Below are 6,935 nucleotides of genomic sequence, written 5' to 3' on the forward strand. Positions count from 1 at the left end.
TAGACCAGGGCTCTCACTCTCTAGATTGTGTTCCCTGGACAATCTGGAAGTTTTTGTGTGGGAAGAGATTGGGGCAGTTTTTTCTCTTTTCTGCTCCATTTCTAAGCTGATATTGGCAGCTGTAATCAGAAATTTCAATTTGAAAAAAAAAAAAAGAAATTTCAATTTGTTCTTTAATTTTTTTAGCGTGGTAGGTGGCCTGGTTTCTCATTAGGGAGTGAAGGCTGGTAAAATGTATTTCCAAAAGACACATGGAACAGACCACTCCATTGTGAATGGTTCCTTGGAAGAAAAAAAACGTTCTGAAGGTGAGCCCGCAGTATCCAGACAGGAAAGCAAAGCTGCTACACCCCAACTGAAAAGAGTTAATTCTCAGCTAACCAGACCACCAGACTCAAACTGCCTCAGCCAGTCACTGGGTTTTCCTCAGACCCCAAATTGGTGCCAACTGCATTTGCCTACATGTTGTTATAGCTCAGAGGAGCTGACTTGGGATTGATGGTCACTGAGTTAAGCCGAGTTGGGGTTTGAGGTGCAAAAATTCAGAGCCAGCAAGCCCATTTGTACCCCTCTACCCTCCCTCTTCTGTCCCGCTTCTATCCAACAACGGTGGTGGAGAGGGCAAATGCAGAGTCTGAAGTCCAGAAACAGAGTGTCTTCTCAAGGTCAGCCTTGAGAAGTTCATAGCCAGGGTGGGTCCTGAGCCCAGTTTTCTGGCTCCCATGCGGTGTTCACTAGGATTTTTCAAGATAGAAGATGAGCCCCTAGCCTGCTGTCCAAGATGGATCTTCTAGCAGCCTTATTTCTTCTCACTCTAGTCACACAGCAACTCCTTGCTCTTTGCCTTGTTCTTTGTCCTAACTCAACACAATGCTCCCTCTCCCAGGAAGTTTCGCTGGTCTTGGCTGGCTCAGGGCCCTCTTTTCTGGCTTTCAGGGTTCCTGTGCTTTCCTTTGTTATCACTATGATCATACTGGGGTGTCTCTGTCTCTTTCTATGTCTGTGGCTCCACCAAACCTGAGCACCTGCAGGGCTGTAATGGAGCCTAATTATTTCTATTTCAAAATGAGCCACCACCCTCACCAGGAGCTCGGTGCTCCAGAGACAGAAGCCAGAATGCAGCTTTCCCAATAGGCCTTGAGTGGCTGCTGAATCATACCGTCAGCATGAAGGGGTCATTAGCAAGTAGACAGTTTTAGTTTGACCATTTCTTACATAGATAAGGCACACAGCTCAGAAATGGGCTGTGGTGTGCCCAAGGTCGCACGGTAAGTGGGTGACAGAACCAGAACTAGACTATCAGCGGGGCTGGATTATCCCCTGAAGCCGGGGATCACTCAGCAAAAGCCCTAGCTGCCCTCCCTCCTGGGGCCACGGGACAGACCAACTAGTAAGACTTATTTGCTCACCCCGAAGGCACTGTTTTCACCCCTAAACCTCTGTTTTGTCAGAATGCATCTATGCAACAGATAAAGCATGTGCTTAGGCACCAGCTGGACAGGAGCACTGGAAAATGTTTTTGCAAAAATTTAGTAGCTGATGTTTTTGAAAAGCACTGATGTAGCATCATGCTAATAATCAGAAACTTTCTGGACTTCCTTACATTTATTTTATGGTTTAGATGAAGGGAGTTTATTTTGAATATGTATTACAGGGGTGTTTTTAGTGCTTAAGGACACCAAAGGTATTGTCAGGGGAAACTTCCTTGGTCAGGATGATCTATGAGCCACGAGTTACAGTGCTGGTGGGGGACAAAGGACAGAAAAACCAGTCACTAGAATGTTCAGCTGGATGCTGCACTTTACATACATCCTCTCCTTCATCATCCAGGCCTGCCAGGGAGTGGTTATGCCCCTTGAACAAAGGAGAAACTGAGGGTCCGTCCAAGGCCACGGCCGGTGAGGGGAGAGCAGAGGGTGTTCTGGAGCCAGGCTGCTGCAAGGGCCTGAGCCCCGCCTGGCAATCAAGAGTGCTGGCTCCTGGACCAGTTCTGCCTCTCACGGGCTGTGACTTTGGGTTCCTGAGCCTCAGTTTTCCCACCTGTAAAAGAAGGCTTTGGAAGAGATGGTCTCCTCTGGCTCAGCTAGGGTTTTTTAGCACGTCCTCTGTGTTTGGCCCAGTGAGGGGTCAGGATGGCCGTCTCATGGCCCCAGCCCCTAAGGAGGGAGAGTGAGGGCCCTGTGGCGTGCTTGGTCCTTATGGTCACTGTGTCATCGCGCTTCACCACAACTCTTAAATCCACACCATCCTCCCACAATACTTCCACGATCCTGTGCCGTTCCCATAGCCAAGGAGCAGGATACGTGTGCGTGATAGCGTCTGGGCTCACTAACTGGAGCTAGAACGACCCAGGTTTCCATTCTGGCTTCACCACTTTCCACTTTCCCTCTGAACTGCAACTCCCTCATCTGTGACTCATAGTGTTACAGATGCCTCACTAAATATTTCCATTTCTTTCATGGTCATTGATCTTGCCTCTCTGTGAGAAACTCTCTCACAAAAGCATCAGCCTCTTGCCTGTGACTGCCCATCCCTGCCCGTCCTGTCAGGGTGTCTGGCCCAGGGCCACACAGCCCGGGGGTGCACACTGGGACCCTCACTATGGCTGTACACATCCCCGGCCTCTCTGAACCTGTCTGTCCACCCCAGCCTTTGCCAACTTCTGGAAAACTCCACCCCCGGCCCAGCTCACCTGCAAGCCTGATCCACCTTGGTGTCTTCAGTAGAGTCACCACACTTGGCCCTGGGGGAAGAGCCAGGAAGGGGCTGGGCCATGGCCCATTAAACCCTGGAGTCAGGGCCGGCTGGGGCCCTCTCCCTTAAGTTGGTTCCCCTAAGGGGCCCCAACCCTCCAGCTGGGAACAACTTCCTAGGATGAGGTGGGGGACTTGGCCCTGGGCTTCGCAGGTAATGGAAACAGCGTCATTAACAACCCTCCTGGGTCCCAGAACTTTATCACCAACAGAAGAGTTTGATTCTTGTTTTCCCATCGGGCCCCACAACAGCCGGGGAGGACAGGCAGAGCCAGGATTGTCCCCACTATTTGACACTGAGGAAAAGATCTAGTGAAGGGAAGTGACTTGCCCAGGGTCACATGAGTGGCTGCTGGCCAAGCTTGGACCCAAGATTCCAGTTCCAGTTCAGCGGTTCAGCAGCACATCGACCAATGGCGGAGACCTCAGTTCTTTCCAGTGATGTCACCTTGGACAAATCCCTTAGCCTCACTGGGCCTTTAGGTCCTTGCCTGTGAAAAGGGTATAACAACACTGCCCATCCCACAGGCTCCTGGGAAGGTTTAGGTGCGAGCTCGTGTCTAGCGCACGGTGAACATTCAGGAAGTGAGAGCTGTTATTTTGATAAACCAAAATAGGAAAACCCTGTTGCACCCCTGGGACACACTGCCTCAGCTGTTCCATGAGGGACTTGCAAAGGTTCTGTGGGAAGAACGTGAGGAGAGGGGGTCTGCGCCCCAGCCTCAGGCAGGGCCCAAGCAGCATCATAGACCGGTTCGGACCTCAGTCTGTTAGGTTCCTTCCTTTGGCTCCATAGCTCTCAATTTCTGACTCTGTCACTCTTTCATTGATCTGTATAAAATTTGAACAATTTTTAAAATTTCACAAGTAATAAATAGATCCCACTGTAAAATAGCTTAAGCAATATGGAGATTTATGGAGTAAAAGGTGAATGCTTTCTTCACACCAGCCCTTCCTCATAGTCCCCCTCCCCTCCCCAAAGGTAATGATTTGGTGTGTTCCTTCCAGACCTTTGCTAAGCATGCATGTGTGTTGTGCATGGGGGGTAATGTTTTGTTTTTCCTTTAACGTAAATAAAGTCATTTTGTTCTTATGGCATCACTTATATTCCAACTTACTAACTCTTGGAACCTTTCTGTCTGACATACTTTATTCTTTTTATCTGATATCTGGCATTTCATAGTATGGATATGACATAGATTATTTCATAATTTCCCTGCCAATGAACATCTAGGTTGTACACAATTATTGCTATTATGGACAATATTATAATTAATGTCCTTTTAACATGCATTTTGGGGATGGGTACCCAGATATTTCTCTCAGATAGATCCTTAGAAGTAGAACTCCTGGGCCAAGCAAGCAGTAAGTACATTTTATTTTATTTATTTTATTTTAAATCAATTAATTAACATATAGTGTATTATTAGTTTCAGAGGTAGAGTTTAGGGATTCATCCATTGCAGCAAGCACATTTTAAAATGGAATAGGGTGTGCATGCACAGGGACCATCCCAACTTCAAACCCAGAGACTCTGAGAACACAAAGCCCAGCAATGACTGAGATGACCTTGCAGGACCTGTGCCTGATGCTCTGCCCAGAACCAGGAGGAAAGCATTCATGAGCGATTCATTTCAGCCCACAGTAGAGACTTCCAGAAGAGATGTCTGCTGACTGTAGATTTACAACTGCAGGATGTAGTTGGCATCCTGGGAACATTGGCAGCTTCTTGGGAAACCAAAAGAATGGGACAGCAGAGGCTGTGGCCCCTTCTGATCGAAGGAACTTCATGATGGGACTGAAGATGGTTTGGGAAATTTCTCTGAAGAACAAACCAGAACTTTTTGTGTTATCTCCTCCTCTCCCGATCTACTCCTTCCGACTGAAGGGAGGAATTTTGGTTTGGGATAAATCTGTAGATGTGGATCTTTGCTTCAGGACCACAAAGGTAAAAGCTGAAGGTTTTTCTAGGGGAGAAGATCTAACCACTCTCAAGTTAAAGGCAAAGAATACCGCAGAATCACTGGACTGTCAGGTGGATTCTTTTGTTCTGTTTTCTGTTGCTCAGACACGACAGACCTCCTTAATAAACGCCTGGAGCCATGATAGTGTTGAATGGTGACAGACGGTAGCTGCACGTGATGAGCACAGCATAACATCTAGACTTTGCTGAATCACTATGTTGTAACATTGTGCGTCAACTATACTTTAAAAAAAATTAAAAACCAGGTTTGTACATAAAAACAAAAAACAGGAAGGCCTCGGTGGCTCAGTCAGTTAAGTGTCAGACTCTTGCTTTTGGATGGGGTTGTAATCTCAGGGTCGTGAGATCAAGCCCCACGTTGGGCTTTTTGTGCAGCGGGGAGTCTGCTTGGGATTCTGTCTCTCCCTCTCCCTCTGCCCCTCCCCGCTCTCACACTCTCTCTCTCTAAAAATAAATAAATACATCTTTAAAAAAACAAAAAAAAAACCCCCAAACCTCCAAAACCAGCTTTTGGCAGCATGAGAAGGACTAAAGTCTTTTTGGGATGTGTCCGATGAAACGAAAAGACTGGGTTATTGGTGGGAAGAGCTCACATAGAGCGCAACAGTCATTTGAACTACAGTAGGTCGGAGAAAACAAACAGAAACCATGACTTAGATTCCTTTCAAATTTCTAATTTTATTTTGTTTTACCTCCAAAAGTGAGCCAAAATAGGAGAGCTAAACTGTTGGCTGAGATCTCTTTGTAAAAAGCCAACACTTAAAGACTTCCTAGTATAACATTAGGGGATAAAGTATGATTTACTTCGTTACCTCTGAGAATAAAAATGTTCTCAGGCTTCTAGGAAATGAGTGGCAGTTCGATAGCCATGGGAGTAACAAATAATCCTCAGAACTTGTTTTAAACCTGTTTAATTATTCAATGACAGCTTCGCACTAATACATACGTTCCTGAAAGCCGACCAGTCTAAAAGTCAGCCACGCAGCAACACCCTTGCCCCAGTAACCACACGGCCACCACTAAAGGCAAACCATTCCCTCAACAGCAGCACCGCTGAAGGTCCACCAACCCCTCCCCTCCACATTGTCCACAGCCCTGTGTGAGATCAGCTCCCCGGGTCGCTCAGAACCATACACTGGAGCATTCCCAATGCTTAAGCTGGTGGTAAGTTCAGCCTTCTGTTTTCAGGTGTGGTGTGGTGGTCTCTTCCTTTGACATTTTGCATTTATGTCTCTGCAGTTCAGTCGTAATGTTCCCTCTTTCACTTTTGATTTTAGTAATTGGGGGTATTTTCTCATTTTTTCTTAGTCAATCTACCTAAATGTTCGTCAGTCTTGTTGATGTATTGAAGACCCAGTTTTCATTTTGTCTATTTTTCCCATTCTCTTTTTATTTCCATTCTAATCTTTATTGTTATTTCATGCCTACTGCTTGCTTTGAGTTGAGTTTGCTTTTATTTTATTTTTTTTTAAAGATTTTATTTATTTGACAGAGAGAGACACACCGAGAGAGGGAACACAAGCAGGGGGAGTGGGAGAGGGAGAAGCAGGCTTCTCGCAGAGCAGGGAGCCCAATGAGGGGCTCCATCCCAGGACCCTGGGATCATGACCTGAGCCGAAAGCAGACGCTTAACGGCTAAGCCACCCAGGCGCCCCAAGTTTGCTTTTAAAGAAAAATTATGAAAGTATAATTTCTTAAAGTAAAAATTAGATTATTAATACATAAATTAATAAATAATCTAATAACATCAGATGATTAATTTGAGATTTTTCTTCTTTTTTTCATATAAGCATTTACAGTTCTGCATTCCCTCAAAGCACTTGTTTTAGCTGCATCCTGTGATTTTGGGTATGTTTCTACAAGATATTTTCTGATTTTCCTTGTGATTTCTTTTTTGACCCATTGATTTTTTAGAGGTGTGCTATTTAATTTCCACATATTTGAGGAAGCAGCATTCAGTGATAGAGTTTTTATTATTTTAAAGATGTGTAGAATAGAAAAATGGGCAGATTATTTAAAATACATATGGCTTGGAACCAAAATATCTAGTTTAGTAATAATGGTGGCTTCAAAAGTGGAACTAGACAAGGTTGTGTGGATGATTCTGGGAATATATTTGGAGAATACATAAGAGGAGGATAAAAGAAATTAAAGTGAACCACGCTGTTTGAAATATAAACAGAAAGCACAAAATAAGA

Source organism: Halichoerus grypus, chromosome 11, assembly GCF_964656455.1.
Source record: "Halichoerus grypus chromosome 11, mHalGry1.hap1.1, whole genome shotgun sequence".
Lineage (NCBI taxonomy): Eukaryota > Metazoa > Chordata > Mammalia > Carnivora > Phocidae > Halichoerus > Halichoerus grypus.